This window comes from Petaurus breviceps, unplaced genomic scaffold, assembly GCF_028583685.1.
Source record: "Petaurus breviceps papuanus isolate PSGF00001 unplaced genomic scaffold, PetGlider_PUasm1.0 176, whole genome shotgun sequence".
NCBI classification, from domain to species: Eukaryota; Metazoa; Chordata; class Mammalia; order Diprotodontia; family Petauridae; genus Petaurus; species Petaurus breviceps.
The window spans coordinates 17,976,307-17,995,641 of record NW_027185771.1 but is presented as its reverse complement, the minus strand read 5'-3'; positions in this window follow the sequence as shown (position 1 = coordinate 17,995,641).

Here is a 19,335-nt window from a genome sequence, read left to right as displayed (position 1 = left end):
CCTTTGTCAGAGACATAGGTTGTAAAGATTCTTTCCCAATTTCCCACCTCCCTCCTAATCTTGGTTACATTGGCTTTATTTGTACAGAAACTTTTCAATTTCATGTAGTCAAAATTATCCATTTTACAGTTTATAATGTTCTCTAATTCCTATTTCGTCATAAAGTCATTCCCTCTCCACAAGTCTGATAGGTAAACTATTCCTTGTTTTAGCAGACTGCTTACAGTATCAACCTTTATACCTAGATCATGAACCCATTTAGACTTGATTTTGGTATATGGTGTTAGATAATGGTCTATGCCCAGTTTCTGCCATACTATACTCCAGTTTTCCCAGCAGTTTTTGTCAAATAGTGAGTTCTTATCCCAAAAACCAGGGTCTGGGGGTTTATCAAACAATACATTACTGTAGTCGTTGACTTCTGAATCTCATGTGCCTAATCTATTCCATTGATCCACTCCTCTATTCCTAAGCCAGTACCAAGTAGTTTTGATGACTGCTGCTTTATAGTACAGATTGAAATCTGGTAAAGCTAGTCCACCTTCCCTAGCATTTTTTTTTTCATTAATTCCCTTGATATTCTGGACCGTTTATTCTTCCAGATGAATTTTGTTACTATTTTTTCTAACTCTATAAAGTAGTTTTTTGGTAAATTAATTGGTATGGCACTAAATATATAATTTAATTTAGGTAAAATTGTCATTTTTATTATATTAGCTCGACCCAGCCATGAGCAATTGATATTTTTCCAATTAGTTATATCTGACTTTATTTGTGTGAAAAGTGTTTTGTAGTTATGATCATACAGGTCCTGGGTTTGTTTTGGCAGGTAGATTCCCAAATATTTTATAATGTCTACAGTAACTTTAAATGGGATTTCTCTTTCTACTTCTTGCTGTTGAGTTTCATTGGAAATATATAGGAATGCCGAGGATTTATGTGGGTTTATTTTATATCCTGCAACTTTGCCAAATTTATTTATTGTCTCAAGCAGTTTTTTACTTGATTCTCTAGGATTCTCTAAGTATATCATCATATCATTTGTGAAGAGTGATATCTTGGTCTCTTCTTTGCCTAACTTGATTCCTTTGATGTCTTTTTCTTCTCTAATTGCTACTGCTAACATTTCTAGTACCAGATTGAATAAGAGGGGTGATAGTGGACACCCTTGTTTCACCCCTGATCTTATGGGAAATGCTTCCAGCTTCTCCCCATTGCATATAATACTTGCTGATGGCTTTAAATAGATGCTACCTATTATTTTAAGGAAGGCTCCATTTATTCCTATACTTTCTAATGTTTTTAATAGGAATGGATGTTGTATTTTGTCAAAAGCCTTTTCTACATCTATTGAGATGATCATGTGGTTTCTGCTAGTTTTATTGTTGATATGCTCAATTATACTGATGGTTTTCCTAATATTAAACCATCCTTGCATTCCTGGAATAAATCCTACCTGATCAAAGTTTATTATTCTTGAGATAAGTTGCTGTAGTCTTTTGGCTAGTATTTTATTTAGAATTTTTGCATCTATATTCATGAAGGAGATTGGTCTATAATTTTCTTTCTCTGTTTTATCTCTTCCTGATTTAGGTATCAGTACCATATTTGTGTCATAAAAAGAATTTGGTAGGACTTCTTCTTCACTAATTTTCCCAAATAATTTGTAGAGTATTGGAATCAATTGTTCTTTAAATGTTTGATAGAATTCACTAGTGAATCCATCTGGCCCTGGAGATTTTTTCCTAGGGAGGTGACTGATGGCTTGTTCAATTTCTTTTTCTGAGGTGGGATTATTTAAGTAATCTACTTCCTCCTCAGTTAATCTGGGCAACTTGTATGTTTCTAAATATTCACCCATTTCCCTAAGATTGTCAAATTTATGTGCATACAATTGGGAAAAATAATTCCTAATTATTGTTTTGATTTCCTCTTCATTGGAGGTAGATTCACCCTTTTCATTTTTGATACTCATAATTTGGTTTTCTTCTTTCTTTTTTTTTATCATATTGACTAAGGGTCTATCAATTTTGTTGGTTTTTTCATAAAACCAGCTCTTGGTTTTATTTATTAGTTCAATAGTTTTCTTGATTTCGATTTTATTAATCTCTCCTTTAGTCTTCAATATTTCTAGTTTAGTATTTAATTGGGGATTTTGAATTTGTTCTTTTTCTAGGTTTTTTAATTGCATACCCAATTTGTTGAGCTCCCTTTTCTCTGATTTAATCACGTATGCACTCAGGGATATAAAACTTCCCCTAAGAACTGCCTTTAATGCATCCCACAGATTTTGGTATGTTGTCTCATTATTATCATTCTCTTGAATGAAATTACTGATTGTTTCTATAATTTCTTGTTTGACCCACTCATTCTTTAGGATCAAATTGTTTAATTTCCAGTTAGTTTTTAGTCTGTCTTTCCCTGGCCCTTTATTGCATATAATTTTTATTGCATCATGATCTGAGAATGATGCATTTAATATTTCTGCCTTACTGCATAGAATTGTGAGGTTTTTATGCCCTAGAACATGGTCAATTTTTGAATATGTGCCATGAACTGCTGAGAAGAAAGTATATTCCTTTTTATCCCCATTCAGTTTACTCCAGAGATCTATCATACCTATCCTCTCTAAAATCCTGTTCACCTCCTTAACTTCTTTCTTGTTTATTTTGAGGTTGGATTTATCAAGTTCAGATAGGGGGAGATTAAGGTCTCCCACTAGTATAGTTTTGCTATCTATTTCTTCCTCTAATTCCTTTACCTTCACCTCTAGGAATTTGGATGCTACACCACTTGGTGCATATATGTTAAGTAGTGATATTGCTTCATTCTCGATGGTGCCTTTTAACAGGATATAGTTTCCTTCCTTATCTCTTTTAATTAGGTCAATTTTTGCATTTGCTTTATCTGAGATAAGGATTGCTACCCCTGCTTTTTTTACTTTAGCTGAGGCATGATATATTTTACTCCAACCTTTTACCTTTACCTTGTGTGTATCCCTCTGTTTCAGATGTGTTTCTTGTAAACAGCATATTGTAGGATTATGATTTCTAATCCATTCTGCTATCTGTCTCCGTTTTATAGGAGAGTTCATTTCACTCACATTTACAGTTATGATTGTTTATCTGTTTCTTTCCCCTCATCCTATTCCTGCCCCTGTTAATGTTCGTATTTTCCCTCCCTTCTCCCTTCCCCCCCTTAATAGTTTTCCTTTTGACCACCGCCTCCCTCAGTGTTCCCTTTTCGGCTCCCCTCCCTTTTTTTCACCTTTTCCCCTTACTACTTCCCTCCCTACAAATCACTCCCACCCCCCTTTTGTAACCCTTTCTCCCTCCTACTGCCTGTAGGATATTGTTATACTTAATGAGGTATGCTATTTTTTCTTCGAATCAAGAATGACAGGAACAGATCTTATGCGAAGCTCCTCTCCCTCCCCTCTTTCCCTCTAAAATGATGTGTGTTCTCCTTGTTTACCTTTCTAAGTCACTGTTGCTTCTCGTAATTGGAGGTTGAATTTTCCATTGAGTTCTGGCTTTTTTATCAAGAAGGTCTGGAACTCTGTTATATCATTGAATGACCCTCTCTTTGCCTGGAAGAATATGCTCAGTCTCGCTGGGTATGTGATCCTTGGTTGTAATCTGAGCTGTTTTGCCTTCCTGAAAATTGTATTCCACTGCCTCTGATCTTTCAGTGTGGAGGCTGACAAATCCTGTGCAATCCTCACTGTGGACCCTCGATATTTGAATTGTTTCTTTCTGGCCGCTTGAAGTATTTTCTCTTTTATCTGGTAGTTCTGGAATTTGGCCACAACATTTCGAGGATTTTTCAGTTTGGGATCTCTTACAGCAGGTGTCCGGTGGATTCTGTCGATTTCTATTTTCCCCTCAGGTTCTAGTATCTCAGGGCAGTTTTCCTTAACGAGCTCTTGGAGAATGTTGTCCAGGCTCATTTTTTCATCATAATTTTCTGGTAGGCCTATGATTCTCAGATTATCTCTCCTGGATCTGTTTTCCAGGTCTGTTATTTTTTCTTTGAGGTATTTTACCTCTTTTTCTAATTTTTCATTTTTGTTGTTTTGCTTGGCTACTTCTTGGTTCCTCATAGAGTTATTTGTTTTCATTTGTTTAATTCTGGTTTTTAGCAAATCATTTTCCTTGGTTAATTTTTGAAGCTCCTTTTCCATATCATACACTTTTCTTTTTAGAGAGATGTTTTCCTCATTATAATGTTTTTCGAATTCTGCTATTTTCCTTTTGAGAGAATTATTCATTTTGTCTTCTATCTCTCTCATTTTGCTTTCAAAGTTCCTTTTGATCTCATCTAGGAGAGCCTTCTGTGCTTGGGATCCATTCCCTGTTGAAGTCTCAGCTGTGGGTGTGGAGTCCACAGTGTCTCCCTCTGAGGTTGATTCCTCCCTCTGAGGATAGTAGGACTCTAGAGTCTTTGTGTTTGTAGTCTGCTTTCTACCCATTTTGAGGCAGTGTCCTAGCCACGCCCTTCCTCTAGGATCCCAAGCCTTTACTGTAGAGGGTTTTGCCCTGGGGCAAGAGTTACTATATTTTCAGGGTCAGAGGGGGGTTTTGGAGCAAGTGGGGTTCACTCTGCCATCCTTGTCTTTGGAAGTCCTGAAAGGGGCTTGCTCTTTCCAGTCCCAGCCCTTTGGTGATAGGCCTGGTAGTGGACCTTGTGGTTGGTGGGAAGACTTGCCCTCAGAGTTGATCAGGCCCCTTCCAGGCCTGCCTCCGCCATGCCTTCCCGCACAGGGCACTGCGCCTTCCCGGCCTGCCCCAGCTGCGCTGCCGCACCTTCCCTCGCAGGCCACCGCGTCGCCCGCTATTATTCCTTATTAGAACTTGTCCTTCGCATCTATGTATTGATAAATCTGGAAACAGCCACAGCTGCTGCTGATCTGGAGTCCCTCTGGCTGGGGCTGGTCAGGCCCGCCCTGGGGCTAAAGCCTCGTGGGTCTGGGCTGGGCTCCCAGAGCGTTGTGCTGGCCCATTCCTGCTGGCCTGCCAGGCTGTTCTCAGCGGGAGGTTAGCTTCTCTGTGTCATTTTGTGGGTTCTGCAGCTCCAAAGTTTGTTTAGAGTCCCCTTTTTACATGGATTGGGGAGGGTGGAAGCCGGAGCTGCGGGAGGGTCCTGCTTCTACTCTGCCATCTTGGCTCCACCCCCTACTTGATCTGTTTCTGTCTTGATAATTCTGCCTGTATACTTTGAAGTTCGGGGTGCTGACCTTTTTCGCCTGAACAAGGTAAACGATGTATGTCTGACTGATTAAAGTAAGCTTATTAACCCATTTTGAGTTGCTTTCCTTTATCAAAGCAGATCCAAGAACCTGTGCTAGCAGCCACCCTGGGAACGCTGGGGTGCTTGCTGCTACAGATGGGGACCAGCCAGGCAAAGCAATGAGCCTGGAGATGGGGTGAGGAACAAGGGGACCAGTGGAGCTGGATTGAAGGGCTGAGTGAAGGGGAGGAAAGTGTCCTATGGAGAAGATATGGATCCTCCAAGATGTGGTGACACCTCAGAGAAATGATTGTTAATAACCAATGATTTGGGGAGATCTAGAGTTCCTCCCTTTCTTAAAAGTCCTGTCTCTGAAGCTTGAGCTAACCTCTATCCATACCTCTCACAAATGGGGCAGACCTTGTTTCACTCAGGTTTGGATGGGGATAAATTCTTTGAATAGATTACTTAAGACTGGGGGTAGCTAAGTGACAAAGTCAAAATTCACTGTAATACTCATTCTCTCTCATTAACTATTTATTTATTTATTTTTTTCTTTTTGGAGGGCAATTGGAGTTAAGTAACTTGCTCAAGGTTACACAGCTAATTAGTGTGTGTGTGGGGGTGGGGTGGGTGGGTGTTAAGTGTGTCTGAGGCCAGAACCAAACTCTGGTCCTCCTGAATCCTGGGCTGGCACTTTAATCACTGCACCACCTAGCCACCCCTCTTTTATTACATTAACTCTTAACCAGAGTTGGTTGCCATATTTTTGAACATTCCTCTTCCAAAAGAATATATGTGTGAATCCCGATGATTATCTTTTGTCTGAGAGCCAGTCAAATCACCATCCTTTTTATCAGAATGCTGGCATTATTAATAAAATTGAAGAGGTCAAGATCCATATATTCAAGACCCCAAAATATCAACACACAGGAACCTGCCAAATGAATTCGACTCAAGTCTTCTCTCAGCCAAAGGAAAGCAAAGTTCATTAAAATTTCTCCATATTGGGTAGACTCTTAAGGAGTCTCATCTGTAAGGCTTGTATTAGAAAATTCTGTGGTGCTGTCACACCACATGGAAGCAAGATGGGGTCAGACTCCAGTGATGAGAGATTAAGGGTGGGAAGTTGCTGGAGGCTACAAGACCATGGGGGGCTAGGCCATTTCAAAGGTGTAACAGATTTAGACATAGATATTTTGGGAGAATCATGGGTGGGAAATTTCTGGACAAAGGAGGGCTAAAGATTTGGGCCGAGCCACAATGAAAGGCCTATGGCCTCAGGAAAATGCTTCATCAAATGGGAAGATTCAATCAGAGTTCAAGGGGGCTCTCAGAGCCTGTACCTCTCTCTTATGGGCCATTAGAAACAATTTACAGCAGTCTCTTGATCACATTGCTTTAGACTATTGGACCAGCCATAAATATATCTGCATTTAGCCTCCTATCAGGGCTGGCCCTAGACAAAACTGGGAATCAGATGAAATTTCTCTTTGTGTATTTTATTCATCCATTAAACTTTTGTTTTGTGCTTACTATTCCAGGTAGGTACTTGTGCTGTGTGCTAGAGATACAAAAAAAGGCAAAAGAGAGCCTTTTTAGCCAGTCTTCTTTCTCTGAGAGACTGATGAGGGATGGGTCCCTCTAGGTTCAACAGGAATTCTGATCTTATCTAAGACCAGAAAACCTGCAATAGCATCTGGAAAGAATTCAAGGTCTCAGGCTTAATTGGAGTGAGAGTTGTAGAAGTTTATTGTTATGCTTCTATGAGAAGCGGGCAAGAGTCCTTAGGGGACCTGCAAGGGAGAGGGGTACAGGCTTTTACTTTTAAAGGGTAGGGCTGCCATTGTCAGGGCTGACCGGATGGAGGGAAGGGACCTCAGGGAATAGATAAAGGTTAGAGCTGACTGAGAGGAACTTGTGACTTTGGTGCATAGATAGTTTAGATGGGATTTGGGCCAGATGGAGGAGACATGAGGCAAGGACAAAGGAGTATTTGGGCCAGATCGAGGAGAAATGAAGAGATTAAGTAAGAACAAAGGAGTCACAAGGTGTTGCCTAGGCAGAGTTTGGATAGGGGGAAGGGGCAGAGTTTGAGGCTGGGAAAGGGATTTCACAGATTACAATTTTACAATATAAATTGCAGTTACAACTGAACAGACTGGTTTTACAAATTGGTTCCACAAATTGACCTAGACCCCAGGTACCCCATCAAGACCACTGCCCCCTTTTTTTGCCTTTCTTCAGCACTTAGCCTGGTGTGTAGTGGGCGCTTACTAATTGCTTGTAGATATGACCAACCTCACTTCCACAAGACTCTTGATGAAACACTCTGCCCACCTCCTGAGAGAGAGTTGATGGACTTGGACTGCTGATTGAGACATATCTTTTTGTACATGGCCAATGTGGAAATTTGTTTTGCTTGACCACACATCTGTAACACACATTTTGTTTTTCTTGCTCTTTCAGTGGGAGGAAAGAGAGGGAGAAGGGAGAGAAGAAAGATCTTTGTGAAAATAAAATAAAATTTTAAATTTTAAAAGACAAAAAAATGCTTATTGATTTTCCATTTTTCTGTTTATGACCTATTTTCAAACTTCTACTACCTAGAATTTTCTTTTCCATCTTATCCTCCACACCTGATTTCACACACACAAAAATGTAATTTATATTTCATTGCAAGTAGGGAGAGCACAGGTCAGGAAACAGGATATCTTGGTTCTAGTCTCAGGTCTTCCACTAATTCATTTGGTGACCCTAGGTAAGTCACTTTTCCTCTCTTAGCTCCTTTATCTGCTGGATTAGCTTGGGCAAGTCTTGGACCTCAGTTTCTTTCCCTGTAAAATGAGGAGGTTGAATTGAACAATCACTAGTGACCTCTTCCAACTTGTGAGATATAAGTATAAATATATGGTTAAGTTTCCACAGTGTCACAGCCTTGTGACAACTGTGAAGACAAGATAAAGGCTGTCAACCAATCAGCTTTGAGTGAGACTCAGAAACCACAAACTAGGGGGACCAAGGCAAACTGTTTCTAACCAGTCTGGGTTAATCCCCAGTCAGTGAGTTTTTGCAGTGGAGCATGCTTAATGAACCTCATGCATATATCTGACACTCCTTTCCCTATAGAATTAGGACCCCATTAAGTGAACATGTGTTGCATGGGGGGGGGGGAACATATCAAGGAGTTACATGGGGTGGGCATAAAAGGAATATTATAACTAGGAAGGATCAGGACCAGTCCTGATCTGGAAGGAAGGAAATAGGATTACTAATCCTATAAAGCTTGTTTTTGCTTCTGTACTCTCCCTTACTAAGGAAGGAGTTGTGCCCACTCTGGAGAACCCTTCAGCCTCTCAAATAAAAGGTGTGAGACTCCAACTTTGGAACTGAGTTTGGGGTCTTCTTTATAACACAACTCAGATTATATGACACCTTGAGCTTCATTGTAACATGGAGGACTTTGGTCACTTGTAAAAGGAACTTTGGCTAAGAGATTTAGAGTTGGAATAGAAGTTAGATGCCAGTTAGTCAAACACCCTCATCTTTATAGAGGAATGTGAAACCCAGAGAGATGACTTACCCAAAGTGAGGTAGGTAGCAAGTGACCAAGATCAGATTCAAACCCAAGTACTTGGACTCCCAAGTACCTTAAGGTCAGGCACAGGATTTTTGTGAAGATCAAACAAGATAATATTTGTAAAGTGTATAGCACTATGCTGGACATATACCGTGTTTCCCCGATAATAAGACTTATCCTGAAAATAAGCCCTCCCTTTACTGTGTAAGATTCCTCTAAAATTAGCCCTCCCCCGAAAATAAGCCCTATTGAGATTGCTACTGTAGTGAAGGTGATCCCCTGCCCCCCCCTTCCCCCTTGAAACGCACGCCTAGCTCCGAGCTACATCCAATCAGAGCTGCAGCAGTGAGCGAGTCATCCTGTTCTTCCCCAGTGATTTGCTTATTGAATAAAGGTACATTTTTTTGTTCACATTTACCTGTTTATTAAAATTGCTGTCAATGTTCATTAAAATAAGCCCTCCCCTGAAAATAAGCCCTCTGGTGTTTTTCTGTCCAAAAAATTTAATAAGACAGTGTCTTATTATCGGGGAAACATGGTAGTAGTTGCTTAATAAATGCTTGTTCATTTCCCTTTCTCTGATGTCACATTCAGGTTGGTAGAGCCTATTTGTGTCCATTATTTATTAAAAACCTCTGTTCAGGAATTCCTGTTTTGTGGTGGATCTCCCCTAATCAGCCAGAGTATCATATTAAGATAAAACATACTTACTTATAGCACATCAATCAGTAAACCAATCAATAAATGTTAATTAAGTACCCTATTATGTATCAGGCACCAACTAAGAGCTGGGGATATAAAAAGAGGCAAAAGACCGTCCCTGCCCTCAAGGAGCTTACAAGCTAATGGATTGGTAAAGGAAAAAGTTTTTAAATTAAGCAGTAAATACTGTTATTACCCTATTTCTCAAGGCTACCACTTTCTATATTTCCTGGGTTTGAATGTCTGCTCCCTCAACACTTCCTCCTTGGTATTTTTGACTTAATAGCAGAGACACTCAGGTGGTTTAATCATCTCCCAATCAATTTTCCTTTTTCCTCCATATACTTGACTGGGGGATAATCTCAGTTACTCTGTGGTGGTAGAGAATCTCACAGCAGCTTTTAGAAACACTCTCTCTCTGTCTCTGTCTCTGTCTGTCTCTGTCTCTCTCTCTGTCTCTGTCTCTGTCTCTCTCTCTGTCTCTCTGTGTCTCTCTGTCTCTGTCTCTCTCTGTCTCTCTCTCACTCACTCACACACATACACTCACTCACTCTAGATGACAAGACACCTCGACTAAACCCCATGTTGTTGTTCAGTTATTGCGGATTTGAAATCTTTCCCAACATGAAGGTCTTTTCCAATAAGTCCCATCTTTTCTTTATGTGGCCAAAGTATTTCAGCTTCACTATTTGACCTTCCAGTGAAGAATCTGAATTCGTTTCTTTTAAGTATTGACAGATTTGAACTCTTCCTTCAGGGTACTCCCAAAAGTCTTCTCCAGGACCACAATTAGAAAATGTCAATTCTGCAGTGCTTAGCTTCCCTTATAGTCCAACTCTGGAGGCCATATATTACTACTGGAAGAAACAGCTTTGACTACACAGACCTTTGTCATCTAGATGATGTCTCTGCTTTTTTTTTTTAAGCAATGGGGGTTAAGTAACTTGCTCAAGGTTACTTGGCCAGTTATTTCTGGGTGTGGTGCTGAGTGTCTGAGCCCGGGATTCAATCTCCAGGTTGTTCTGACACTACAGCTGGTGCTCTCACTTGCTGTGCTACCTGGCTGCCCCCGATGTTTCTGCTTTTTAATATGCTATCCAGATTTGCCATAACTTTGCTTCCAAGTTTGCATCTTTAAAATTTTAATGACTGCAGTGGCTGTTTGCAGTGACCTTTGAGCCCAAGAATAAAAAAAAAAAACTGCTTCTATTTCTTCTCCCTCTATTTGCTAGTTAGTGATGGGACCAGGTGCCAAGATCTTGTTTTTTTTTTTAATATTATGTTTCAAGTGAACTTTTACACTGTCCTCTTTCACCCTCATCAAGGAGCTTCTTAATTCCTCTTCACTTTCTGCCATCAGAGTGGTATGGTCTATATATCTGAGACTATTATATTTTCCTGGTAATCTTAATTCTAGCTTTTGACTCATCCAACCTGGCATTTTGCTCGATGTACTCTGCTTATAAGTTGAATAAATAAAGTAACAATATACAGCCTCACTGTACTCCTTTTATAATCTTAAACCAATTAGTTATTCTACCATGACCTGAGTACAATTCCTGGTTCATCTACTTACTGTATGTGTGAGCTTGGACAAGTTAAACTGTAAAATGAAGGAGTTGGACTAGATTATTTCTAAGGTACCTTTCAGCTTTGGCAGTCTATCATCTCTCACTGATAAAGCTCAACACCCCTTTTCAAATGTTTTATAGGTTTCTGTTGTTAAGAAATTTGCCACTAGATGGCCATATTTCTGACAATGAGCCTTTCCAAAGTTAGCCTGGCTCTTGGACAAACAACACAGTCTCTTAATAAGGGCCCATCTCCAAAGCCTTTCTAGTCTGCTATACTCTGCCAAAGCTTGTGCTCTATTGGCATAGCTTTTGAGAGCCCCAAGTTGAGCACCTCGTTGCCATGATGAGCATTAGGGCAAGACGTTAGTACAGGATACACATTTTTATTTACTTCAGTTTCAGAGGATTACAAACTGTCCATAAATTACAGGAATGGACCCTATTTGGAGGGTGCAGCAGACTAGCTACTAAATATAACATTTTAGGTTTTATTTGTTAATGTATTATTATTGGAAGACCCAAACCTAAATTGCAGAGTAGAATATTAGAATTAATATCTTTGATAAGTAACAACACATCGAGTGGGTTTCATATGATGGAGTTACTAGAGTTTCTGCTTGGGGGGGGGGGAACCAGACAGGTTAGAGCTCTCCCAAATGTACAGGACTTTTTTCTCTTATTTGAGTGCCACTGATGCAAAAGTTAAATAAATTGAAAGTGGAATCCTTCTATACTTCTGTGTTCCCACAATGCTGGCATGTGAGAAATGCTATTGAAATGGATTGGTATTTTTAGGATATAAACTCCATGCTATCTGGATTTGTATGTTTTTCTTTTGAAAAAGGGAAGACAAAGGAATAAGCATTTATTAAGCACCTATTATGTGCCAGGAACAGTGCTGAGCAATATACAAACATGATTTAATTTGATCCTCACAAAAACTATTTTATAGTAATATACTAATTTTATACTAAACTTTATACTACCACCACCCCCATTTTACAGTTGAGAAAACAGGAATACAGAAGTTAAATGACTTGCCCAGATCCACACAGCCAGTGTGTGAGACTGGATTTGAACTCAAGTTTTCCTGGGTTTCTAATATAATAGGAACAACTGAAATACAGCAGAGACCTCTTCAAAACATCTGGTTTTGTTATGAGTGAAAATATATCTGAAAGGCATACAACATATCTATTGAGAGTTGGGGGCTTAGAGGTGCTCAGAGATCCCAGAATACCAATACTCTGGATCCTGCCAAATGAATTCAACTCAAGCCTTTTCTCAGCCAAAGAAAAGCAAAGTTTGTTAAAGATTCATCATAATGGCTAGACACTTAAGGAACGCAAGTATTTGTGAGCTTGTGTTGACAAGCAGGCCAGAACAATCTGACATAGAGTGAGTCTGAACTAGATTGAATCTCAGCACCTTCATGGAGGCAAGATGGATCTTATATACAGAAAGAGTGTAGGAGGGATCTAGGGGTGATCTAGAGAAGTGATTTGGGGAGGGTCTTGAGGAGGAGTCTAAGGAAGATCTTGAGGAACAGAGGTCAGACTCCAGGAAAGGGATTAAGGGTGAAAAATAGCTGAAGGCTACCTGGAGATGACTGACAATGGAAGACAAAGCTAGTTTAAGGGTAACAGGTTGGGGTATAGATATTTTGATAGGATCAAGGGTGGCAAGTAGCTGGACAATGTAGGGCTAGGCTAGGTCAAGAGAAACAGATTTGGGCCTAGCAATAATGAAAGGCTTATGGCCTCAGGCAAATGTCTCATCAAATGGGAAGATTCAGAGTTCAAGGGGTTTCCCAGAACCTATACCCCATCATATTCATTATCAAATACTGCCTAGTTGTCAAAACTTCTTTTGCCCAGACAAACAATTTGAAAAAATATATTTATGCCTTTATGTCTTCCTGCATGGCACATATTATTTTAGAACCTCCTAGCAACATTTTTAGTTTTGGTGTGAAATCTGCCAATTTGAGGTCAGAAGAATGGCTTTAAAAGCCCTGACTCATTGGTTAAGCTTCCTGAAAGAGATTGGAGTGTGTGGCTTTGTGTGGGAGAGTGTCTAAAAACCTTTATCTGGAGTATAACATGGGGCTTAATCACATAACTCTTGGAGTAGGGTACCTTCCAGTTCCGGCAAGCTGGTCCAACGTGTACTTTAATTCCCACAGTCGAGTAACTGGCCTTTGGATTAAGTCTTACTTTTCTTGGACTGGAAATGACCCAGCTAAGGTCATTTTGTCCATTTATCTGGCCTCAGACAAGTTTCACCTTGAGTCAGTCCCATGTGAGGCCTCTTAAAAACATCCCAAAGAAAGGATTTATCACTTAGAACCTTGAGTATTAGAATATCAGAGTTGGAAGAGACTTTAGAATATAGGAATAAGGAGTATTTAGAGCTAGGAGGGATTTCAGAAGTTGTCTCTTCCTACTTCTTCTAACTAATGAGTTTAAATCTTTTTGTGACTTAAAAGAGGTTTCACAAGAGGGCTTAGGTTTGTAAATGCCTAAGGCAACAGGCCTTTGTTGTGCTGTCTCTTAGCACTTAATATAGTGTTTTACTTAGTTGCACGCTTTTAATAAAAGTGTTCATTTCGACTCACAAAAGAGGAAGCTTAAAGAGAGACTTGGAGACTAGAACATGAGGGAAGGGAAGGATAAAACCAGGGCAGCTTGTTGACAAGCTTCCATTTTAGGGCACTGTGCCAACATTCACAGACTAGGACCTGGAGAGGGACACAATTGTGATGGAAAAAAACTGGAGAATCCCTTTTGGGGAAATAGGCTTCTCATCTACTTGTTAATATTATTGTTGTTTCAGTTGTGTCGAGCTCCTTGTGACCCCATTTTGGGTTTTCTTGGCAGAGATACTAGAGTGGTTTGCTATTTTTTTCCTCTAGCTTATTTTATAGATGAGGAACTGAGGCAAATAGGGTAAAGTGACTTGCCCAGGGTCACACAGCTAGTAAATGTCTGAGACCAGATTTGAACTCACGAAGATGAGTCTTCCTGATTCCAAGCCTTGTGCTCTATCCATTGCACCACCTAGCTGCCTGAGATAATATTAGGGTTGTGGATAAAGTTTGGATCTGAAGTTATTTCACTGTCTAAACAGGCTTGTGTTCAGTTAGGTGAGGGTTGTCCCTTTCAATGACAAAGAAGAGATCTTCAGAAAAATGTACTTTCATGAGTCTGTTCTTCCATTCCTGCCCTCTACTTCTCTCTAACTCCCTGAGCTCAATTCAATAGCCAGGTGGGCTTCCCAGAGCCATTATTATACCTTCAGAATGTCATTTAAGGTCACTTAGAAAACAGCCTGCAGTCTCCCCTTGTTTGTGGGTTTCTGATTCATCATCATGCCTCTAAAATAACTCAGGTTTCTAATTTAGTGATTTTGCTAAAATAGAAGTGTTCAATCCATTACATGGAACCAAAATAAAAAATCAGGATCCAGGAGGTTGGGGCACAAATTGGGGAACAAGAGGAATGAAGGCAGAAAGTCAAGAACTTAATTTTAACCTCCAGGTTCATGATATAGTTTCCCTAGAGGCCTTGATTTTTGCCTGCCGACTTCCTAAAGGTGGACAGCAACAACCATCCTAATCCAAAATCTTTCTGAACCTCCCCAAAACATTGGAGTAAGTCCCTTCAACCTGGCATAAAGGCTTCACCTCCGGAGTGTGCTAGCAAATATTTAACAACCAGCTTTCTGAAGGAAAAAAAAAACATCTAGGACAAACTTTTAAGTTCAATCTGAATTATGAAAAATTTCCCATTATCTTGAGACAATCAACGAAACAAGAAATCAAGCCCTGATTGTTTGCTAGTTTTCAAGGTGTAAATGCTCATATTTGAAAAGGTTTGAGCTGGTTCTAGTATACCTCTGCTTCAATTTCTGTGTTTTTCCCTTCCAAAAAGAGAAAAAAGCATTGATAGGACAAAAGGGACTGAAGAGAAAGGGAGAAGGAAAGGGAGAGGGAGAAGGGAGAGGAAGAAGAGAGAAGAAGGAAGAAACAGAGACAGAGTTGCTCAAGTTATGATGTAGCTTCAGACATGGCTGAATGATCAAATCCAAAGGCCATAAGAGATGAAAGGGGGTCTCTAGTGGAGGGTTCCAGGGAGCTATCCTTGACTCTATGCTGCTTAACATTTTTTTTTGGTCAGTTACTTGGGTAAATTATACATATAAATTATATGATTTTGAAGCCTTTGAAATGTTATTGTGTGCAAGAATTGTTAGACTTTCTTGGCCTGGCCCTCAAAAGCCAGAACTAAGAACAACTGGTAGAGGTTGCAAAGAAGCTATAAATTAGGCTTGATGTAAGGAAAGCTTTTGTAATAATTAGAATTATCCCAGATAAGAATGGATTGCCTTGGGAGGTAATTTGGAGTCAAATCAAAGAGAATTGGATTCTTGCTGCTGTATATTGACTTAGAAAACCACATCTTGACATTATCTATGTTGGATTGTATTTTTATTTATTTCATTAAACATTTTCCAGTACCATTTTAATTTGGTTCAGGCTATGCTTGGGAGTTTTGAGGGCTCAGAGTTTGACACCTCAGATGCAGTAGGTTTCTCTTGAGGTCTGTAAATAAAGGTTGAACGACCCTCTGACCAGGCATGTAATAGAAATAATGTGAGTTGGCTTCTGAGGTCTTTGCTTTTGCTAAGATTCTGCAATGAGCAGGAACCTATCACCTCTCCAGAGAGCCCATTATAATTCTGTACAGTTCTAACAGTCAGTGCTTTTTATTTTTTCTAAAACTTCTGCCCTTAGGGTGAAGGCGAACAAATCTGATTCATCTTCCGCATGAAAGTCCTCCAATATGTGAAAGCAATGCTTGCTGCTCCTATTCTTCCCATTCTTATTATTGTAGGTTTAATGTCCACAAAGGAAGTGATTTACCCAAGGTCACATGGCTAGTAAGTTACCTGGTTTGAACTCAGGTCCTCTCACTCCAAATCTAGGTCTCCTCTCTACTCTGTCTCAGGTTCCTTAGAAGAACAGACTAAGAAAGATGATGAAACTTGTCCCCTCAAACTATGGTAGTGAGGAAGCAAAAAAAAAAAAAAAAAAGAGGTCATTTCATTTTTGAGGGTAGGAAATAGGAGGACCAGAGAACTTGGAAATGCCCAAGTTTACAGAGAATGGACAGAAGAGCTGGGATTTCTAGCTTTGCTACATTTTCTGATTGATCAGGAGCTGCCTGCTTTGGATTTTCCTGCCCATGGGGAATGTGTTTCTGTTGGAGAGACTCAGAAGCAATTCACCAATTCTGTTCAACAATCATTACTAACTAGACTGGGGGAGTTACTAAAATAATTAAAATATTTCCTGTGCTTGAGAACTTCTAAGTTCTTCTAAGAAGATAAGACATACAAAGATACTATAACTGTTTGATAACTAAGCAATAGACCCATATAAGCAACTGTTCCAGAAGGGAAATTGGAAGTGGAAGAATTTAGGGGCTGCTAGATGGGGCAGTGCCTGGCCTGAAGTCAGGAACACATCTCCCTGAGCTCAAATTTGGCCTCAGACATTTACTAGCTGTGTGACCCTGGGGAAATCATTTTACCTTGTTTACCTCAGTTTCCTCATCTGGAAAATGAGCTGGAGAAGGAAATAGCAAACCATTCCAGTATCTCTGTCAAGAAAACCCCAAATAGGGTCATGAAGAGCCTGAAATGACTGAATAACAACAGAATGTAGGGGAAGAGAGAAAATGATGACCAGGTCTGGGGAGGTTTGGGGTATATGAATGTAGCTTGGCAAGGATTCTGCTTTGAGTCTCTGACAGTCAGGCAGGCAACATGAATTTAAATGCTTACTATGTCTTTGTAGGGCAGCTAGGTGGTATAGAAAGAGGTATGGAAACCTGAATTCAAATCCAGCCTCAGACACTCTCTAGCTGTGTGACCCCCAGGCAAGTCATTCAATCCTGTTTGCCTCCATTCCTCCTTTATCAAATGAACTGGAGAAGGAAATGGCAAACCACTCCAGTATTTTTGTCAAGAAAACCCCAAATAGGGTCCTGAAGAATTAACATAACTGAAATGACTGAACAGCATGTGCTTAGGCACATGGTGATAGAAATATAAGGAATAAAAATATAAGGAAGAAGAAAGACAATCAAAGAATTTACACTCTAATGGGAGAAGACAATACCCAAAAAAGGAGCTGAAAAGTGGGGAACAGGAAAATCACCCCACTAGGGGGCACTTCCTCTATGCCTCTGATGACTGGAAGAGGGCAAGTTCTGAGATCCTTTTTATTCAGTCAATCAACAAGCATTTATGAAGTGCCGATTTACTATGTGTGTGAAGTAGGCTTGTCCTAAACCCCTGTCATGCTGATCCCCTTTGTGATGAGGAGTACAAGATAAAAGGGATGATGGCTATATTTAGCATCTCTCTCTTGCCAGTCTGATTTCCTTGGAATCCAGAAACATAAAGCATCAAGCTTGAGCAGAAGGATGCAAGCTGGGGATGTTGCAGACTGTTTACCCCAAATCAGCAAGAGCCATAAACTGCTAATGAATCTGGTTCACAATCTGACAAGAGAGTGAGGAAAGAAAGCAGAAGCTCCTTCTGCAGGATCCTTTGTGAACTCTTGCTATGTGTGTGTTTGGAGAATGTTTCTGTCAGCAAGGAAGACTGGGGAGGGAAATAAGTAGGAATGTTGGAGAAAGATAGTTATCAATAGCTATCTGCACTCTGGTGGAGATAAGAGTCTGGATTCCTTTATCAGATTTCCTTTGGATGACTGAGTTATGCTGAATTTCTTTTTTATTTTATCCTATATTCAATAAAGTTATTGTGATGACATAATGCACATAATTATGAGTCCTGGGGAAAGATACTTAGAGAATCAACTCAAGAGGTTGTGGACTTGGAGCTCCAAAGACATTTCCAAAGTAATTTTATTTCATGCCCTAGATTGAGAATAAGGGGAAAATGCCTTGCAGCAAGTCTCTGTTCTGGGCCAGGACCAGAGAGGCCTGGAATCATATGGATTGGGAAGTTTTGTTGAGGCTTTAAACATTAGGCTGTTTACACAGCAGGAAGCAATAACTCTAGTAGATAAGAGTATGATCAGGAAGACTATTTCATATTGTTCTCTGAACTTTCATCCAGACCCCTTGACTCAATTTTTACCTATGTGAAAGCTTGTTGTTTGCCCTTTGTTCTTTTTTTTTTTTTTAATTTTTTTGCCCTTCTTTCTTGAAGAGGACCATGACAGCAGGAAGGTGATGTCATCATGAGTTATAAGTGGATTAGCTTTAAGTGAGGGAGGGCTGTACAAAGTCACCAGCCTCACTTTCTCCTCAGGAGCCATGTGGACCCAGTGGCATCAGTGGGTCAGGGGGACTGGAGATGGCCCTGGATGCAGTGGAGACCTTACCTTTTTAAGTTAAATCTTTCTCTGGTCTCTTTTTGACTGAGGCAACACCCATTCAGTGATTAAGGCTAGATAAGAATCAGGCAAAGAATGACCTTTTTGACCTAGCCAAAAAAAAAAAATCAATCTGGGAGGCAAAAATCCTCAGTCTGGTCAAGACAGAAACAATTGCTATTTACATTCACTCTGAGACAATCAGGGCCCAAACACTGATCAAAAGAGGCTTGGGCTGGGACCTATTGTTGGCTAATCAGTAAGAGTCAAGAGTGATTGGGTTTAAGGTGTGGTCCTAAAAGAAATCTAGTTTACAAACCCCAAGATATCCTGAGGTTTCAGGGATCGAAATTTATATTCCTTTGGGCAAAGCATCCACATGTGAGGGAAAGAAGGAAGGAAGGAAGGAAAGAAAGAAAGAAGGAAGGAAGGAAATGTCCAGTTGGGTCCCCAGTGGGCCAGCTACTGATACAGATCATTGTTTGTCCTTCATTCTTGAAGAGGACCCTGACATTGGGAAGGTGAAGTAATTTCTTGCAAGTGGATTGGATTTCAGTGAGGGAGCACATAGCTGCCAATGCTCCAAGTCCACAACTTACATGAGTATATATCCTATCTGTGTATCATATTAAAAACAAAATAAAACAAGATAGGAAACATAGTGGGAAATTAAGTTTCAAAGAAGAGGTAAGCTTTGGGTTCAAGAACTTAGGTGCCAAGGGAAGGCGCCACATGTTGCACACAGTCTTAGAAAATCACAAATTAGCATCATCTGTGTCGTACTGTTCTATTCAGTTTGCTGCACATTTTCCAATGACATCTTAATCTGGTTTGGGCTT